This window comes from Equus quagga, chromosome 7, assembly GCF_021613505.1.
Source record: "Equus quagga isolate Etosha38 chromosome 7, UCLA_HA_Equagga_1.0, whole genome shotgun sequence".
Lineage (NCBI taxonomy): Eukaryota > Metazoa > Chordata > Mammalia > Perissodactyla > Equidae > Equus > Equus quagga.
The window spans coordinates 94,482,666-94,504,617 of NC_060273.1; the positions used below are offsets into that span (position 1 = coordinate 94,482,666).

At 35.5% G+C, this 21,952-nt stretch overlaps 1 protein-coding gene across 2 annotated transcripts in view; it reads right to left on the minus strand.

Moving 5' to 3' along the window:
- Positions 1-1,108: 1,108 nt before the first annotated feature.
- The window catches only part of PRR16 (proline rich 16), a 286,915-nt gene continuing 266,071 nt past the window's right edge, over positions 1,109-21,952 (minus strand). For both annotated transcript variants that reach the window (XR_006889421.1, XM_046667231.1), the window contains exon 3: positions 1,109-2,285. The gene's annotated coding sequence lies outside the window, so the exon portion shown is untranslated. The remainder of the gene's footprint in view (positions 2,286-21,952) is intronic.

Consider the following 21,952-nt stretch of genomic DNA (forward strand, 5'->3'; position numbering starts at 1 on the left):
CACCCCAAAGGCAGCAAGAGGACACAGACCCAGAGCTCAGGCTTTCTGCAAAAGTGGACTATTAGCCTCTCATCATAGCTGCACCTGATGGACAGGCTTCTAATTAAACACACATCTAAGGGCCAACTAAAAGCCTTTCCAGAGACCTCGGAGAGCCGGCACTAACTTTGTGCTCTCCCCAGCCACACTCCACAGCACCACAGATGTGACTATAACCAGAGTTAATAATACTGTATTACATATTTGAAAGTAGCTAGGAGAGGGGATCTTGAAAGTTCTCATCACAAGAAAAATGAAATTTGTTGCTATGTATAGTGACAAAGGTTATTGTGGTGATCATTTTGCAAAAATACAAATATCAAATCATTACATTGTATACCTGAAACTAATAGAATGTTATGTCAATTGTACCTCAATAAAAAAAAAGAAAACGATAAAAATAGCTTGTTTAAGCTGAAAACTATTTATTGGTGATAGCAACGATCATAAATACTGACTCCAGCTGACGAGCCTCAGGTAAGGGTAAATTCTGTAGGCACGCAATAAGGCCTTGTTGATTGAGAGTTCTGTTTTTTGCTCCAGTGTGATTGCCTAGTCATTTTTGTATACACCGATGGAAATTCTCAACAGACCTCTGGGTAGGAGAAATAAGGACACATCAGGTATGATTAATGGCCTAAAACTATCTATCTAATTTTCATCTTCTTCTAGAGCAGAATTCCAGAAAGAGAACTTAGGGAAAATGCTTACTGATACAAATCCAAACTTTCTGTTTTCCAGCAATGTCCCCAAATATCAAAACTAACTTCATATAGTTAGTATACCTAGAATATTTAAATAACCCTTGACAAGAAAGTCACAGTGAAAAATATATCACTTCTTCTCCAGAGTTTAGAAAATAGCACAATTTTATACCACAAAAATATTTGAAATTTCAGTCTTCTATTAGTTCTGAATTAATATGACAAAAGATTGTCAACAAACCATAAGAAACTTATCTTTCAGGTAATAAAAACCAAATAAGCAACTACAAATAATACAAACAACACATTTATTTAGAAAAATAAACTGAAAATGCTGTTTGTTTGGTACATTTTCCCATGAAGCATAGATAAATGGCTATAAAAACGGTTATATGTCAAATACAAATTACAAATGATTTTTTCTAATTAAGAGAACAAATAGATGTTCAACACAAATGTTTAGTGTACAGTTCACTATATTTGACTTCTTGGCTGTTAATGATATAAAATGATCTTCAATAAAAAACTGTTGATCCCTTTTTGATTCATTTGACCACACTGATGCTTTTCCATTATTATTCTGTAGCTGTTTTTCCGTCTGAGACAAGTCCACTTTTTATAAGATAACTGATTTTTATAGAAGAAAGGGAAATCAATGTCTGGAGAATTCTTCAATGTTTCCTTTTTGGACTTCTGCAAGAAACTGTTTATGGTGGTCTCAAAACTCATGGGACCATCTGTGCAAATAATAGCACACATTATTACCCTGAATGGAAGTGACAGTGCAAATATCAGAAGTGCATTGAGAAGCAATCAGTGAGAACTGACCTCCCCCTTGCTCAACCAATATGGGGTGAAGGAGTGAATGCAGAAACTTTTCAAGCAAATTGACGACAATGCTGTTACTCCATTATGGCTTTGAGGGTGTACACAAGATGGCGAACGTCCTCTCTCTCTGCGAACAGCAACATTCTGTCCTAATACTGTTCATTGCTGCAGTGTTCTTCATTGTTCAGTTTTCTTTTCATCTACATATTTTGAAATGCTGAGAAATTCTGGCTGGAGATACCTCCTATCTCTATACTTTCACTTTCCCAAACGATAAATCAATGTGTGATTTACTAGTTTAATTGCTGAATATAAATTTTCTTGGGCTCACATCTGGAAATATTTATTTCAATGATGAAATAAGATGGGTTTGGCGTGGTGTTTGTTTTTTTCTTGGCTTACTTGTTTAGTCCTTTTCAGCTTTTTTTTTTTTAATCTTCTCGGTAATTTCTGAGTGAAGAGATTTAAGGCTGTGGCTTTTTTCGTTCCCAGGGCACTGCTCATGGCTGTTAGACTAGAGGCAGATGACTTTCTGCAGACTATACCAGTGATCATTTGTGCTCCAAAGTTGAGGGATTTGCTGCTTTGAGATGGGAAGGTTCTGGGTTACTTCGAAATTAGATCTGGCCTCAAGAAGTCATAATGATGAAGCTGAAGTGAGAAAAACGAGCTGACATGCCTCCAAATAAAGATACTCCTTCCAACCTGAAGGAGCTGCCAGAAAAAGGAAAACAAAAGACAAAAAATCAGCTTAAGTGGTCAGTATAGTTTAACAAAAACAGAAAAATTATTAGGAATGAGGAAATTATTTGTTAATAGTATGCAGAATTCAAAATTCTTTGAACTATCAAGGATTTAAGTTTAAATGCCTAAACATATTTTAAACATATCCCATTTAAATTTCATATAAAAAGCAATATTTGATAATTTAATTATAAATTTAGTAGTAGCATGCTTATATTTCAATTAAAAGATCTTCTCTTATCTCTAACAGTTTTTAAAACTTTAGATAAATTTGTCCACTTGTAAACATACCAAGTTCTCAAGATATAAGTTTTCAGACTATAAACTTTTATATATATATCACCCTCAAAAAGTAGTTAATCAAGAAATCATTTTTATGAGAGCCTTCATTTAAAACAACAAAAAAGTATTTTCAACACACTTTGCAAAATGTAATCTTGCATTGCAATCCATAGTCTAAATGTATTATCAACTTGCCAAAAGGATATCCTTTTTTCTTTTCTTTCTTCAGGAAGATTAGCCCTGATCTAACATCTGCCACCAAACCTCCTCTTTTTTTGCTGAGGAAGATTGGCCCTGAGCAAACATCCATGCCCATCTTCCTCTACTTTATATGTGGGGCACCTGCCACAGCATGGCTTGATAAGTGGTGCACATGTCCACACCTGGGATCTGAACCAGGAACCCCGGGCCGCTGAAGCAGAGTGTGCAAACTTAACCACTGCCCCACCAGGCTGGCCCCAGGATATCCTTTTTCTTGATTCAGCAGAGTTGCCGAAGAACTAGTCTTCCTTTACTTCATGAATATCTGCAATAGTTTTAAATTAGCAACTTAAAATAATTTATATACATATTTATAATTAATGAATATAGTTTTTGGAAAACAAAAAAAAATGAAACCTAGGCATAATTCTTAACCCTGCCCACCCAACATCAAACATGCTGGGCAGCAGTTATCAATATGGAGTGTGTACATGGTCTTCTCTTTAAGTTATGATGTGATAGAGAATATTTATACAATGATTTACTATAATAGGTTCAGAAAGTTATTAAAATAAATCTAATACCATAAGCAATTGATTAGTAAATTATTAGAAAAGTCAGAGACAGAGAGTAATGCCTTTAAGTTTATTTTTAATCCCTTAAAGTCCACCTGAGACCCCCTGTCTTAACCCTTTCATTTGGGGGTAGGTGAACCCCACATGCATGGTGCTTTCTCTAATGCAGACACACAGACATACACACAGAGTAAATCATTTAGTCTTCTGTGACAAACCCAGTCATTACTGTTCTATTCGTTAGAATTATTAATTATAATTATCTTTCATTATATTACTCTCAACTATCAAGACAAAGCTCTAGCACTAAGTAATTAAATAAACAATCAAAACCAAAAAATAATCCTCTCTCTCAACTCCAAGATTAATACTAGGAAAATCAACAAACACAATTAATCAATGTGTGTCCAGGGCTTACTCTAGCTCATTATTAGAGATGTTCTATGAAAGATACAAAAGAAATAAAAGACAGTCTTTCATCATGGAGTTGCTTAAGGAGATGCAAGAGCGTATCAGTATAGAGGAGTGGAGAAGGCTGGACTGAACCGGTCGAAGATGCACTTACTTCTGACAGCATTACCAGAATCTGCCTATCTGTGGCATTTTTGTATCATCTAGAAATATAAGCCTTCACGTATGCAAAGGAAATCACCACTGAAGCTGTTACTAATGTATCAGCAGCAGTCCTACAATAACTAATATTTTGGCTTTACTATTAAATTTAGAAAGTATGAAAAACCATAAAAAAGGAACTTTCCATAAATATATGGGAACATAATTCATGTGCTTGGGGCAAAGATAATTAAATGTGTCAAATATAGTTTCATACATATGCATTATCACTCTGTGATATACGACTCTTTGGCAATCTACATCATTATTTATTAAACTTTCTTAAAATGGTAAAACAATCTATCATTCATTCAAAAAATATGTATTCGCTACCTACTGTATACCAGATACTATGAACTATGGTTATAAAAATATAATCTCCTGCCCTCCAAGGAGATTAGTACCAAGAAGGCAAGGAGACACACAAATATTCATGGTAAAAGAAGATTGGGGCCATAATATAGGTAAGTATGAAATAAAGAATGAGCATAGAAGTAGAAGCCTGCAGAAGATGGCATTTGAATTGAGACTTGATGGGTGGGTTGGAGTTTGCAAAATTAATGCACTATTAGTTACGAAATAAGAGTATTTCAAAAAGAGGGAAATGCACGGGCAAAGGCACAAAAGCAGGGGAAAGCATGGTACCTTCAATGTTGCTTAACACAAAATTAAAGGGAGAAAATATAATTGTGTCTGGAGAGGCTGGTAGGGGCCAAGGTGTCCTTTTATACTGTGCAAAGAAATTTAGATTTTTATCCTAAGGGTAACAGGAATTGTTGAAGAATTCTGAGGAGGATAGTGGCTGGAGGAAGCATAGAAAGTATGATAGAGAGGAAGAGGGAATACATATGGCAGACATTTACAGCAAAGGAATGGTAAAGCCATCAGCTGAAAGCAATAACTAACTCCAGTCTGCAGATGCTTTCATAACTTCAGTTGCAGATGCTTTCTTAGTGGCAAATTGAAGAGAGGAAAATTCGCCATTCTTTCCTACATTAAGAGAGTTTCATTCAATTGCCATCCACTCAAGATAAGAGTAAACACTATTTCAAAGCTTTTCCTGTTCCACCAATTTGTTTAGATATCTCATGGAAGCAGATACTCACCTCTCAGCCCTCAGGGACCACACATTACAAGCAGAGAATAAAATCTTCTAACCAGAAGACGTTTATATTCACTGATTGGATTCTAAGATTGGGTATTAAAGGAAAGCATTTAAGTCTTACTGACTTTTGAAGATTTGTTACAGATATTCAGGCCTCTCCCTGTCTGCTATCAGATATCATGTTCAATCCATTAGCCTCAGGCTCCAATATTTTTTCCCACTAAAGAAAGGCTCCAAATAACTTTTCATGTATAATTTGCCAATTTAAAAATTTTTATGAACTTCCATTATTATAGGTTCTAAAATACATTTTTAAACCTCTACATTCTCTTTTTTTGCATATTTGCTTCAAATATGAAGACATGTTATACCCCATCACAGTTATACAAGTTAAATAAATTTACTTAGCATTGAAATAATGAAACATAAATCCCATATACCAAGATCTTGCATAACCAGCAATGAGTTGAAATGCTCATAGAAATGCTTTCTGACCCATGCTTCAGATCAATGGGTTAATTGCTACCTTCTGTTTAAAAAGGCTTTGCTTAAAACTAATTAAGATTTCCTTCTTTTGGATGGAATAGGTCAACGTTTTCATCACTTCAAGGGTAATTTTTTCATTTTTATAAATCTTTTCAGACCAAACTGTGACATGCAAACTATTAGTGATACTAGATAATTTTTAGACTTTGAGTCATTAAATGTCAAGTTAATTATTTTATATAAGTAGTAACTTTGAGAGCATTTCTACACAATAAGGGCAGCATGATTTAAAAAGGTCAAAGACAGCAAGCAAAGTTAAAGAAAAGCTTAAAATATTACAAAAAGTTTGTCCAAGCAGAAGTGTCTCATAATTCTAGATCTATTTGGACTCTAGTATAATTTTTATAATTCTTTTCTTTATAATCTATATTTATATATTTTTAAAGTATAAATACATAAATTTGTATATATGTTATATGCTGTTATAAAATATATATTTTATAAAACAAATAGATACTTACATATAAATATATATCAGTATATATAATTTTAAATATTTAATAAAAATCTATCTTATTTCCCCTAAATGTTAAACTAACAGCAGCAAGTTTCTTACTTCAGTTAAATGAAAACGTTTGAAATACCTACTATAAGCCAGGCATAATGTCCAGTATCGAAAATGTAAGGACAGAAAGTTAAATTTCTGCTACATCTAAACATGGAGCTAAATATTTCCCATTTTAATTCATTGTTATGTCAAGCTGCGAAGTAATTATTCTTACTATTTTCCGGTTAAGGAAATTCTGGCTCAGTGAGATGAAATCAAAGTCAGCACTACCACCTGCAAGCCAAACTTGCTGCCCACACCATTCATTTGGCCCTATAACTGCAGAGATGAATATTTGTGGCAGAGATAGTATGGCCTACACTAGACTGAAATATTTATTATCTGGCCCTTTATGGAAGAAGTTTGCCAATCTATCTATGTAACTTGTTTGTTACAATATTACTTGTAAATCTAACTTAATTTTTTTCCAAATGGATTGCCAATTATTTTAACAGGACTTACTGAATTTTCTTTATTTTGGTATATTTTGATATGCTATTCTTTTTTTTTTTTTTTGAGGAAGATCAGCTCTGAGCTAACATCTGCCAATCCTCCTCCTTTTGCTGAGGAAGCCTGGCCCTGAGCTAACATCCGTGCCCATCTTCCTCTGCTTTATATGTGGGACGCCTACCACAGCATGGCTTGCCAAGCGGTGCCATGTCCACACCCAGGATCCAAACCCTCGAACCCCCAACCCAGGCCACTGAAGAGGAACGTGCGAACTTAACTGCTGCAGCACCGGGCCAGCCCCTATGATAAGCTATTCTTATCATGTAACAATTCACTTACATATGTGCTTGTATTTCTGGACTCCAGTCATTCATTTCATCTCTAGTGTACATTTCAGAGTCAGGTTTGTTTTGGAAAAATTTTAAAATTATATGGGATATCATTGAATTTATGGAATAATTGGGGTAGAATTGGCATCCGTAAAATGTTAACTAGTCCCATCAGAAACGTGGTGAATATCACATTTATTTAGACCTTCCTTTTAGGGACTCTCAGTAGTTCTATCACTTTCTTCATGGACATCTTTCACATTTTTTGTTCAGTTTATTTCTAGATAATTTATAGCTTTCATTGCTATTTGGATGAAATATTTTTTAAATTACATTTTTTAAGTTTTTACTGCTGATACAAAGGAATATACTGAATTTTAAAATATTCTTATATCTAGCTAATTTACTTCTTTTTCTTGCTGGTTTTAATAGGTTTTTGTCAGTTCTATTGGGTGACTTGGATCAGTAATCATATTGTCTATAAATATTGATCATTTCATCCTTCTTTTTCAAAATTTAGACATTATGTGGTTTTTACTTTTGTCCTATCTCATTGTTTAGTGTCTCTACTTCAATGCTGAACAGTGCCAGTGATAAGAGATAGCCCGTACAATCACTTCACTATGATGCCTCATCGTACAGGGAAAGTTTGACTGCTTCACTTTCATCTTTTGGTATTGGTTGGTTAAATGTTTCTTGAAGGACATTTGATCATTTATGTTTTTGTATAAACTAAGATAATACAGTTTATATTTTTGTATAAATGAATAAAAATTAACTATTTTCTCCGCACAAGCATAAAAGTCTCTTAAATGCTCTCCTTTTCGGTGCCTAAAGTTAATCATTTGCCTCTTCTCTTTTATCTTCTTAATCTATTTTTTTTTTTGAGGAAGATTAGCCCTGAGCTAACTACTGCCAATCCTCCTCTGTTTGCTGAGGAAGACTGGCCCTGAGCTAACATCCATGCCCATCTTTCTCTACTTTATATGTGGGACACCTACCACAGCATGGCTTTTAACAAGCAGTGCCATGTCCCCACCTGGTATCCGAACCAGCAAACCCTAGGTGGCCGAGAAGCAGAATGTGTGCACTTTGCCACTGCGCCACTGGGCCGGGCCCTCTTCTTACTCTGTGATGGTGCTGTAAATTGAATGTTTGTGTCCCTCCAAAATTCATATGTGGAAACCTAATCTCCAAGTGATGGTGTTTGGAGGGGGGGCCTTTTGGAGGTGAATAGGTTATGAGGGTGGGGCCTTCATAACTGGGATTAGTGCCCTTATAAAAAAAGAAGCCAGAGCTCTCTCTTGCGCTTCCTGCCATTTTAGAACACAAGAAGAAGGCTGTCAGGAACCAGAAAGTGTGCTTTCACCAGACACCAAATCTGCCAGTGCCTAGATCTTGGACTTCCCAGCCTCCAGAACTGTAAGATATAAATGTTGGTTGTTTAAGCCCCCGAGTCCATGGTGTTTTTGTTATAGCAGTCCCAATGGACTTAGACACATGGCCAAAAAGAAAAATCTATTTTGACATTCTTTTCAAAATAAAAGATAATTTTTAAAATCAAATTTTCCTTCTTTTATAGGTTTGATAGGTTTTATTTTGTTAATTTGTTTTTTATCTTTTTTAGTTTTTCTATACACTTTCTTTGGGAACATTTCGGGTTTTATTTTTTCCTTCAGTTTTTTGAGTTGAATGTATAGCTGTCATTTTGAATTTTATTGTTTTATAAGTCAGAGAATAAGGCCTGTTTGGTAATCCAAATTCCCAAATATTTGTTTCCTAGTGTGAATAAAAGGATAGCAAAACATTTTCTCCTACTCTCTGAAAAGAAAAATGACCTTGAGTTAACTTTCCAGCTCTGTTTCCATGGAGACCTGATACTGGTATAATGTCAGCTGTATTACTAGGCAACATTACTTACGATAAAAATAAATTCTCATTTGTAAACTGCGTCTGGTCTGGGAGGACTGTGAATGACTAGAAATACCTTGTGGGATTTCTTGAATGCAGTGCATTCTTGTAACTGGTGATGTTCTTTGCTTATGGGCTGTTGTAAGGATACTGATTCCCACTTAGGACATGAGACGTGTTAACCAGGGTGGGTCTCATACCTACCCACGATCTCAAACTCTCACACCTGAGCTGTCACTTCGAGGGATTGGAGAAAGACTTTAGCCCTAGATGCTTGTGGGAACTCTCATGATAGAGAATCACCTGATACTGCCCTACTGGCAGGTTTTGTTTATTGCGTTGTATCCTTCTGATGAAGCCATTGTCAAGTATGGCCTAGTAGAATCATGTGAGGTTGATTGTCCAGTTGAACCTAAAACTACTAAGAGTGGGTCTTACGCATATTGAAATTCTTTCTTATTTGTGCATTTCTCAAAATGTTATTGGCGCCATATCCTGTGATGTGCAGAGGACTAAGCATGGTCAGGGACAGGTACAGAGGAAGACTGTGCAGTGCCTGCTATTTGTTACAGCTTGAAGATGTAACTAACACCTGAGTCCCCTCTGAATGGTGCCACTGATAGTCCCATCTTGGTTGTGGTATGCCTGGGACAAGGAAGTATGATGAAAGAGGATTTTGAATAAGAGACTTAATACCATTTCTTTAGAAAAAACTAACTAAATGCTGTAGTGAAAGAATTTGGGAAGAGTTTTCTTGAGACGTGCAAAAAAAGCTTCAAAAAGCTTTCAGTCATAAAAATTGCACTTAATCTGGTTCTTAAAAGCTAGACAGGCAATGTGTCATCAGTTTGCAAAAGAATGTAGGTGAAGCATTCTAGGTAGACAGATAAAAAGACCTAGTGCATTTTTAAAAAACATCGCGTACGATTTCTTTTCACCCATTTAGCATGTTTTATATTCTGCCCATATATCGGTTCCAAGTTATAGGAAGTTTGTTTTAGTCATTATACGGATATGGATATATAGAATTCAATACATATGATTACATTAGAAAAAAGCCAGTTATGGATGCACTTCGTTGTAATCTTTAAGTTCTATAAACATCTAGCTACGCTGGAAAAACATTTCATTTCATGCTTCACAAACTATGAATATTGATAAAATACCTTGAAACTGATTATTTTAACTTGAGGAAAATGACATTGCTAATTCTAGCATTGTGTTCTGAATTGACACAACTAATTTCTTCTCTTGAATTACCTATGACATTTCCTAAAATATTTAAGTGTGATTCTCTGCTAGCTGCCTGCTTTCCTGAGCCCTGCGGCAGTGCAGGTCCAGCCTAAGGAATCTGCTCATCCACCAGCAAGATGCACTGAGCAAACCTGTAGGTAGCGCTTGACGTATTGAGGATGTTTAGTAAGTGTGCATGCACCTGACAAAGCAATAGTCTAGAGAAATGACATTTCAGTCTGTAAGGCCAGATGGCCACTTTCTAAAATAAGTACCTGGTACCCTGAAATATCACACACCTCAGAATTGCCCTTCTCATCTGAGCTAGTCCATCAGACAATGACATTCAAAATCATTAGTTCTAAATTACCAAGGCCAGCTACAAAATTTACAGGGGCCAGTGAAAAGTGAACTTCAAGGCCCTTGTTCAAAAAGCAGGAAGAAAGCTTTGTCCTTTCCTACCCAGTCTCTCTGGTTTTTTATTTGCTTTTTTTTTTTTGGCAAGGAAGATTGGTCCTGAGCTAACATCTGTGCCAATCTTCTTTTTTATGTGGGACACTGCCACAGTGTGGCTTGACTGAGTGGTGCTAGGTCTGTGCCTGAGATCCAGGCCTGGACCCTGGGTTGCCAAAGTGGAGCTTGAACTTAACCACTACACCACTGGGCCTTCCCCTTATTTGGTATTTAATGTCATGCTCCTTCTGGCACAGGTTGAGCGCAGACCCCCCACAACCGGTGGGGCTCTGCACTGCAGCTCAGAGCACATCACAGGGCTACCAGTGCCTTGGTCCCCACTGAGACAGAGGGGGGCAGTGATCTCTGGATGTGGGAGGGAAAGTGGGCTGGAATGTGGAACCATGCCTGAGGGGAAGCTTCAAGCCTCCAGTGCATTCTCCATTATCCCATTGAACTTCACCTACAAAACTCAAACTCAAAGACAAAAATATCAAGTCAGCGACTGCAGAGCATTAAACCCCCAGTGTAGGCGAGTGCAGGTAGGGTGGGGGGTGCTTCTGAAGACAGGGTCCTGTGCAACCACAATGGTCACAAGCGCATGAAGCTGACCCTGCAAGTCTGTCCCAAAATGACTCTTTCATCTGTCCAGCTCCACGCCTTTACATTGAAATTCAAAATAACGCCAACCACATGCCCAGCCTTGCCTAACACTACGCTCTATTGTGTTTGGCTTTTCATTCAAAGGGAGCTACAGAAGAACAACGCACATGAAATATAAGGAATAATATGAAAATCCATTTAAGGAATGCCTTAAAATATTTATATACCAAATCAACACTTTTCTTCATTTTTATAAGTAAAGCTTGTGTCCATTTGTTTCTATTTTGAGACTTCTACATAGAAAAATCGAATATTTGGTGTGTAAACTGACCCTACAAACTTTACCCTCTAAAATAAGAAGATAGTTTGTAAACTCCGTCTATGATATATAAATACTTGACAAATGAATTTGGTGAAATTCTCTAAAAAAATTAGCTATAGATATAACTAAAAATATAGTTCTGTTGTCCATAGAAATCTGCATTCACAAAGCACAAACTACTCATTATTATCTTAAACTATATCTTTCTTTATTACATATTTATGTGCCCACATAGAATCACATTAGTTTGAAAAAGGGTGTTTTTCAATCATTTTTGCCAATTAATTTAATTTAGTTGAAATCGGTTTGGTGATGTAATTTTTAACAATGATGGAAATTATGTTTTATGAAGGATGTTATAACAGTGATATTAATAATATATTTATAATTATTTCAATATACGTGCATCATAAAAGACTATTAAAAAGCATATCTTAGAAGCCTAGCTCAGACCTGTTTGGGGATATTTTGTCAACCTTTTGAAAAAATTTTATTATTGATATATAAATGTTATGATTAACATCATAATCAAAGTTTTCCATAGAAAAGGAGTAAACGATGTTTTTAAAAAAGTAATTTTTTCATCTTCTTAGATTCCAGTTGAAAATATTAATTCAAAGAGTACTTTTCAGAAATTTTTTTCTGCTGCTTATTCTGAGCATAAATGAACCACTACATTAGTCAAGACCACCGCCAACTTCTTATGATTAAGTTCAAATTCCAACCACTTGCAAAATGTTCCTTCCACAGGGTACATGCAATATATGCTGGCTTGCTTCATTTATTCATTCATTTGCTTAAATTATGTGCAGTCCTGTGGCATATCCTTATTATTAGCTAATGCTGAACTCTTTATATGGATTGATCAATTAGCAATTCTTGAAATTCTAAATACAGTGCCTGGTATGATGTCATGGTTTTGGAGTCTGGGGCTCAAAATTAAATTCTACCCCACAGTAGTTATAAGGGCCTAAACAAGATAGTTTTTGAGGTTCAGTTTCCTCATTTGTGAAAAAAAAAAAAAATGTGATAGACATTAATATGTACCTCCCAGGGCTGATGAAGAAAGTAAATGCAAACACAGGTAAAAATGATTCTGCAATGTTCATGTATTTCCTTTTTACAAAGGGACAGAAACATTCACCAAAAACATTTCTTTTTTCTGGTAGGTAATTCCAGAGGAGTGTTGCACAAGCTACCTGAGAATCTGATTCTTAAAAAAAAATCCCATCATTACATTTCCGATTCCATATAGAATGCATCATGTTCACCACCATAGTCTAGTTTCCATCACCACACTTGTGCCCTTTTACTCCTTTTGCACCTGCCTCCAACCCCTTCCCCTCTGATAACAACCTACCTATTCGCCGTATCTATGTGTTTGTTTATCTTCCCATATGAGTGAAATTATATGGTATTTGTCTTTCTCTGTCTGACTTATTTCGCTTAACATAATACCCTCAAGGTCTATCAATGAGATCTCAGTAAAGTAATTTAAAAAAAAAAGATCCCAAGGCCCCCTAGTGCACCTCAACCAGAGAACTGCCGTCACCCTGTGTCCCATCTCCCACAACTGAAGGAGGCCACAATAGTGGATTTGCCAAGAAATAAAACCAGACTCAAAATAATTGTCTTGCTTTCTTCCTTCTGCTATTATTAACAATATCAGCATTGGCCATTTTTGCAACGGAGTTATGAATATTTTCTAATATTTAATTACGTTAGAACAATATAGTGTATAGCATAAAAAGTACCAAAGTGTAAATGCTAAAGGAACCAATTTAGAAAAACAGTCATCAGGATGCTCCATCTTTTTCATGAACATAGCCAAGCACACTAAATGAGATGTTTACTTCATCATCTGAGGCAGTGGGGGTTCCGGCGACATACAGCAGGGATGTTTACTTACCCTGGCTCCTCTTGATCTGCACTAATGGTGTTCAGAAGACAGTTTTTGTTTTGCTTTGTTTTGTTTTCTGAAAAATCTCTGCTTTCAGAATGTTTTCATTAGACGAAGCCAAGCAAGAATTCTACTCATGCGAATGATTGTGAATCGTTTTCTCTAAAGCCAAAAATATTTTTGAAAACTCCTTCTTCCTAAATCCCCTTTTTCCTGCCCCTCCTTTTAACTACCCTTTTATTCACCAACATGCTGCTTAGAGAAACACTTGCAGCCAGACTGGAGAGCACTGGGAAACGAACGGCTGTGATAATTATCCCTCCTTTTGGCAAAACTCCTTTATGTAACTGCACCGCAGCCTGCTGAATCGGATGTTGACATGTGCACGCTCTACTGAGTTCCATGGAGATGAGGCACGCTAGAAGAATGGTATTATTTTTTCGTGGTGGCATAAGAGTACCTTCAATCAAAACAAAATTAAAATGCTAGCATTTCTCCTTCTTTCTTGTTTAAACATTTCTGACACACCACATTCATTTTAGGTTTTTAATTTATTACATAAAACAAGTGATAACCGTACTTTTCCCACTAATATCCACTGATGTTTTTTCAATGATTAAATTCTGTAGACAAGCAATAAAATGCTTCTCTCATCTTTATGAAATGGCATTTCTCTTTTCCTCTGGCTTTTAAATACATAATAGAATGCCTTTTGTGAATCAGCAAGCTGGACTTTATTGATTGCCTTTTTACTAACCTAATATAATCAAGTTAACTAGTCTTCCCTCCCCAAGCACAGGCAGGGTCAGAAGTGTGGGACACGGAGGTCAACCATGACAAACAAGCTGAATAAAATTATGTCGTGTTTGAAAAGAAATGAAGGATTCTCTTGTGTTAAGGTCTCTGAAGCTACTGGACCTAGAAAAACATCTGGTCACCTATGCCAAGAGATCATCTCTATTCTCCATTTCCTTTTTTAAAACATTGTACTCAAAAGGAATTAGAAACAAAGTAAAGTAAGATATATTCTACTAAATTTTTTTTCTTCTTCCAAAATGCTTTGCATTTTAGGCATACACGACTGAATATTGTAAGCTCAAGGATCGGAATAATGTCTTGCATCAACTACAATAGATTTGTATTTCTGGAAAGTCTTTCTAAAAGGCAACAAATAGAAGGTGTCTTAAAATGGTTCTATTTTACTTGAAGGGAGTAAGATAATGCTGCAAGTTTAATTGGCAGGTGTCTAGCATATTTTTTACTTTACCTTAGATTATGTCAATATCCTACCACCTTTTCTTCAATCTTGCCTCCATTATGAACCAGAAAATGTGAATATTCATATGTATACACCCACATTGCCAAGAGAAAGCAAATTATCCTTGTAAATCAGACAAATAACTTAGCAGTCTTTCCTGCCATTAAACTTGGAATTAATCAGAAGGAGGTCCCAGTACCCTAACAATATTTACCAAGATACATCTCAATACAATCCAATGACATAGCACTTTAACTCCAAAAGAAGAAAATTACACTATCAAAGTAGCACTATTATATTGTATTCAAAATGCAATAACTTCAGTAATGGCTAAATGAAAAATGGTCTCAGTGTTTGCCTCTCAAGGTACTTTTGGTTCAGGGGGTGTCTAATACATTCAACCTTAATATTTCCCCTTTTACTTCCATGAACAATACACAAACACCACTTATGATTTCTACATTTTCAATTTCACATTATCAGTGGACTTCTGACTTTAATAGAGCCCCAGAAGTCAGTGTGCTTCTGGATAAAATGGATTCAGGGGGGCATAATTTTAATAACGCTTTGTAGTGTGTACAATAAAAACGTAGAAGCTTGGGGCCATTTAGTGTAAATAAAAACAACCCCTTACATTTCAATAGCCTCTAGGTAAATTGCTTTATTAAAATGTAGGGCAATGTTTCTCATCCTTGGCAATATGTACTTACATTTTGGTCCAGATAATTCTTTCTTGGGGTGTATTGTAGGATATTTAACAGCATTCCCGGACACGGGATCATTTAATGTTTTAAACAAAAATTTGAAAAGTGTTACTTTTTTCATTCATCCAACTTAAAGCTTGTGAACTCTGCAATTATCTGCAAGGCACCTACTGCATATACGTTTCATTAATAGAAAAAGAAATAAGGCCTGTCGAACCTAATGTTATAGATTATATTACTTAAATATATTTATATAATATACATTATTTATATAATTATATTATATTTTATCTATTTTTTAGCCTGACCAACAAAGACAATGTTCATCCATAATGGTACAGTCCTGAGCGAAGTATTGAATTTACTTAGTGTTGTGAGTCCAATTACAGAGACATTTATTAGAAATGTACATGTGTGCATGAACTGCTCAAAGCACTTGGTAACTAAAGGTGAATAAGATATTAAAGTAAATCCCAAATGATTTTTGAGCATAAATAAGAGAATAATCAACTCTGCCTGATGGAAATTGAGAAGAATTTGGGGCCAGCTTCTTCATGAAGAATGAATAGGATTTCAACAAGAGAGGGAAAGTCGTTCAGGCAAAGCAGGGACAGAGTCAGAAAAGCACATATCCAGGGGTGGTGAGAAATCAATGCAGTTAGAGCCTCACCTCTGGAGGGGGTGTCAGTAGCAGGAGCAAGGACAGAAAGGGAGGGGGTGTTAGCATGTAGGTAAAAGGGAGACCCTCAATGTTTTTAACTGGAAAGTGACCTGGTCCGATATGCAGTTTAGGACGATGGCTCTTCAGGAATGTGCAGAATGGAATGCGAAAGAGCAGACCTGGAATCAGGGATAGCAGTTGGGAGACTATTAATGTGATAGTTAGGTTGAAAGAGAATGAGATATTGAACTGAAAAAAACAATGCCAGGGATTAAGAAGAGGGAAGGGACTTGAGTGATATTTAGGATGTAGAATGGACAGAATATGAAAAATAATTGGAGTTGAAAGTGAAGAGATGAGGAAGATTTTCCTCTATCATTTCTGGTCCAGTGATGGATAAATAATAATGTCATTTCCCGAGATAGGACAAGAAGCAAGAAGCAGGTTATGGGGAAATACATTGTTGACTGTAAAGGATATACTATCATTCTAAACACCAAAGTGGCATGCATCACGAAGAACATTTAATGTATTCAAGTGTAAATTATAGAAATGTTGCTTAAAGTGGGAAACCAGATTTCTTAAGTCACAAGCTTTCCAAAAGGAACTTTAGTTGTTGATATTATTTCTATTAATTAAAAGAAGACTTAATTGGGAATCTTTAAACTTCATTTCCGTGAGTGTCATGGCCTTAATACAGTAAGGATAGAGAATGTGCAGAGAAACAAAGCCAGAAACAGCAGCTTGGCTCATTGGAGGGAAGATAATGGCTGATTAATATACTAGGATTCTTTGGCATTCTGTATGAATTCCGTGGCTGGCTTCATGAGGTCTTAAGTCCATCAGAGAATCAGATAAAAGCTATGGACTTGACCCATTAAAAATATGCAGATTTACGTATACGTAAGATTTTGCTTATGATTTTAAGATCCATGGACATCCTTGCATTGCATGGAACTCAAGAACTCTTGGTTTAGAGTTAGACAAGTTTAATCATACATAAGTATTATTTTAAAAAATCAAATATAAATTTAAAGGCATCTTTTTAGCATTAATAGAGAAGATTCTCTCTTCCAAATACACTCACAGAGATCAGGATTTTACAACACAGCACTATAGACATTTGGGTTTGATAATTCTTTGTTGGGGGCAGGGAAGGGGAAACTGGTTGGTGCACTGTCGAATGGTTAGCATCATCCTTGGCCTCTACCCACTAAGTGCTGTTAGCAACCCCAGCTATGACAACCACAAATATCTCCAGACATTGTCAAATGTCTCCTGGGAGCCAAAATTGCTCCCTTTGAGAACCATCGATATAGGTAATGACTTTTACTTTTATAAAACTTCCACATAAGAAAAAAAGTTAGGTATTATCTTTCTTTCTGAAGAAAAATATTTTCATGGAAAAATTTTCTAGAACAGAATCACAAAGTTAGTAAATAGCTAAGGCCAATGTTTGGATGTCCTACTTTTTGAAGACAACTCAATCTTTTCTTCTATAGCCACATTCTCATTGTAGGAGTGAAAATTATTTTCTCTCCACACATGGCTGAGAATTACGCAATAAAGTCATTATATCATAGCAGCTATCTTTTATCTGTTTTCCTCTTTCTTTTTATAAAATTAACCTGCTCTTTAAGTAATTAAATACTCAAATAAGTAATGGAGAAACTGATATTTTCATAGCAAGAGTAAATCCATTAACTCAAAAATAAATGAAATGTTTTAAAAGCTAGTTAGTAATTAAATATAATACCACATGCAGTATGAAAAGTCTGTGTTCTTAGGGAAAATGTTAATTTTATTTAGTTCTGAAATGGGACATCTGCTGGTTATGGGTAAGTTATGGGATATATTGGCATCTGATACAAAATTCTTCTAATAGCCATACATACAAATACTGAAAATTCCGTGTGAAGCCTGTTTCCACCTCTTTCTGCCATTACTTTGTCCCGAACCTTGCTCTGTAAAACCATGCATTTTGTCTCTCCCTTTATCATCATTCATATTTCTTCTTATTCTTATTTTTCAGTGTACTAGACATCTTTGTTTGTTCCCTGTATTCATTGCCTTATCTCCTGATAATAGTCTCCATTTTTATTCCCAGGACACTCCCTCCCCAACTCTTAGCCAATGTGTTTCAGGTAATCTGATAGAGATAGCTTTTTTTTCCTTAAAAATAGAATCTAATTTTTAACTAACCAGTTGCTCATGCAGAATAAATACTATCTTGAAGGAATTTGTGACCATACGACAAAGTTGGAAAAGGATAGAAGTGAAAGTATTGAGTGACAGCTTCTGAAAATATTTTTTAAAAGAGCTCATCCATACCCTTGGAGGAAATTTTTCTTCCTTTCCTCCAACCTGCCGCCTGTAAGGTAGATTTGATGAATGGAGTTCTGGCTGACAGTTTATACAGTTAGCATGAACCTGCTATGTCAGAGATGGCCAAGAGGAATGCTTAAAGGAAACTCAGTCCTTGAGGGCTTTGTAGACCAGATATTCCCCAAGGCCCCAGTACATAGTTGTATATCCTAGTTGCAGGTCATTCTAGTTCTTCTATGTGGGATACCGCCATAGCCTGGCTTGATGAGTGGTGTGTAGGTCTGCACCCAGGATCCAAACCACCAAACCCTAGGCCATGAAAGCAAAGCACGCAAACTTAACCACTAGGCCACTAGACCGGCCCCACATTCCTCTGTTTTAGTGGGAAGTACTCACATTACCAATAATACCCTGTATATCTCAAGACCCTTACTTTGCCAGAAAAATTTTGACAAATAAGGTACAAAGATGCCATCATTCTAATAAAATCTGTAAGTATATTTTGGTTTAAACATCAAAATCCATATAAACTTGGGGCAAAGTAAAACCTTCATGGGAGGACTACATATGGTTTCAAGGGACAGCACTGAAAGACCTCAGGATTATTCAACTAAAACAAATATTTAGGGAACCATGGAAAGTTTTTCCAGTCGTTAAAAGTTCTCCTTAAGATAGTCTTATGTGAGTTTAACACATTCTGGGACTTGTTGGGCCTTCAGCCATCCATTCTAAGCAATCCTTTGGGCAATGAACAAATGCTACTGTAACACCGTCCTCTGACCAATTTGTGAGAAACAGAATAAAGAAGTTAGTAGCTTATAATGTATAATAAAATAAAAATACTAATAATTGTCAGGAAATATTGGGTTCACTGATAACAATCTTCAGTTCTTAATCATTAAACACAATTCAAATAGAATTTATTGAGCACTGGAGGTACTACTTAAAACACACAGGCCTTGTCTTAGCAGTATATTTCAAATAATTGTTACTAATGGCCACAAGGACATTGGACCAATAGTGAATTGTGCATGCTGTATGTCAGGCACTATTGTATATATTCCAGATACAGAGGTGAACAAAAGAGACAGAAGTCTTTACTTTTTATGGAGCTTACATTTTAGTGATGAGATCATATGGGAAAGGGAGCTAAGTCAGATTGTAGGGCAGCTTTGGGGTATGGGTGAGGATGGAGGAGGCAGAAACATATTTCTCAGAAGAGAAGAAACCTGATCTTGGCAGTCTTGACCAGTTAAAGGGGAGGAAGAAGAAAGAGTGCTCTCAATGCTTCAAAGGGTGAGAAAATATCACATTTTGGGTGAAATTATATGATGCAGTAGGACTGGAGCTTCAGCTCTGCAATTGGACGCAGAACTGAGCACAAGGGGCAGAGGGCAGACCACAGTGTGAGTTTCCCATGTTATTTAAATCTGAAAAGATTTATCCAATTGGCAAATCTCAGAGATAAGATATGGCAAATACAAGATGTTTTTATGCTTGTTTTTCAATGTTAACGTATCTTTAATTTGAAATAATGCACGAAAATCCTTGGAAAATATGAACAACATGAAGAAGAAAAATATCACTTTTTCTGACTCTGAGGCATCTAATATTATAGTTTTGGCATATTTTTTCCAGTTTTAAAAATGTTTTCTTAGTTGAATTAATTTTCAGTGTAAAATTTTTTTATAACATATCAAAAATTATTATATTATTTAATAGCTATATAATATTTTAAGGTAAAGCTATGTTCCTAGTCATTTTTTAAATTAATGTATATAATTCCTTTATGTAAATATCTTTGACATAGGATTTCAAACCAAAGTAAATGTAATTAGAGTCTTCATAATGTGTGCTTTCTCGAAGTTAGTCCCAGGACAAGCTTTGAAAGAATAAAAGAAGAATTGTTCCACAAACAAATAAATTTGTGAAATTCTGCATTAATCATTTTTGCCTGTTGGAGTGTTTTAAAACACAAGAGCACTGAGATTTCAATAATCATGCTTTAAAGAAAACTAGTTGGATTTCTTTGCATTTACCCAAACTATTTTATGACAAAACACTTTTTGCATATTACCTACTTACGTAAGTGTTATAGACACTCTGGGAAACACTATATTAAAGAATCAAAAACACAACATCTTGGAATGACATAAAATTTCTTAGTATATTTCAAATATCCCAATAAAAGTATATTTACATACTTAAAATATTTTTTAGAAATAATGCATGCTAACATTAAAAAATGCAAACAAGACAAAGAAGCAATCAAAAACTCATTTCCTCAATGTACCCTAAATTCTGTCATAAGAAATCACCATCATTAACACGTCATGAATACCATTCTAGGCATTCCTCAATCACATATGCACATACAAGGACAGATAGGTAAGTGAGTAGATAAATAGGTATTAGTAGATAGATGAATAGATAAGTAGATGGCATTTAAATTTTGCATATGCTATATCCTATAGTTAAGGATTATTCTATTAAAATTAACTTATACCTGGCAGAAGCAGTATGAATTTAAGTGTACTCTGAAAAAATTGGTAACTTGCAAGTAAATTTTTCTTCATCAGATAAAATATTATTTCACAAATAATTCTTGTATAGGTAAGGTCAAATTTTGATAAATCGTAAGTTTCCAGTCATTTTTATACTACACAATTAGACTTCAGGCAATATACATTTACTTCTTGCAATAAAAGATGAAGACATTAGCTCACTTAGACTTCTTTCCTCTTCCACTAGATTCAAAAGTATCAGAATGAATCTTTCTTGAGACCCAGTATGGTCTTTCAATGTGTAGATTATAGTCTTTAGTTCAGGGAAGTTTTCCTCCTTACATCTTTGAATATTTTTGTGTTCTGCATATTCTTCAAAACTCCAAGGCTTCATTTTACTTTCTTTGACTATTTTCCACAATCATTTTTTATATCTTTATTGATTTCTCTTTCTTTTAAGTGATTTCCTCAAGCCTATATCTTATATCTCTGATTAGGTTTTCAATTGTGGGGTTTTTTTTCCACCCCAAAGCCCCAGTATACAGTTGTACATCCTAGTTGTAAGTGGTTCTGGTTCTATGTGAGCTGCCACCACAGCATGGCAAATGACAGTCTGGTAGTGTGGTTCCAAGACTGGGAAGTGAACTCAGGCCACCCAAGTGGTGGGCACCGAACTTTAACCACTAGGCCATCAGGGCTTGCTCTCAATTGTTTTTATTATATTTTTTATAATATCTTTATCTTGTCACTCTCTTTTAAAAGAGAGGACACACTTTTTGTAATTTCTTTGAAACTTGAAGAACCATTTGTCTGAAATCTTGTTTCCCCCCCAAGTAACTCTTCCATATTGTATGATCTTCAAGTATTTTTTCTTCTTTTGTAGTTTCTGTTCTTAAGTTTATGTGTTTTTTTCTTCTGCTTGTGAGTTATCTTTAAAAGATGACAGCCTATATATTAAATACTGTCAAAAGGACAGATAATGGAATAAGAAAGGGAATGAGCTCCAACTTTGATTTGTATTGTTTTGAGCACCCTCTTACTAAGTCTGCTATTTCCTTTTGGCATAAGCCTTCCCTGCTCCCATCTCCAGTCTCCCAAATGTCAGCATTTAAGCCA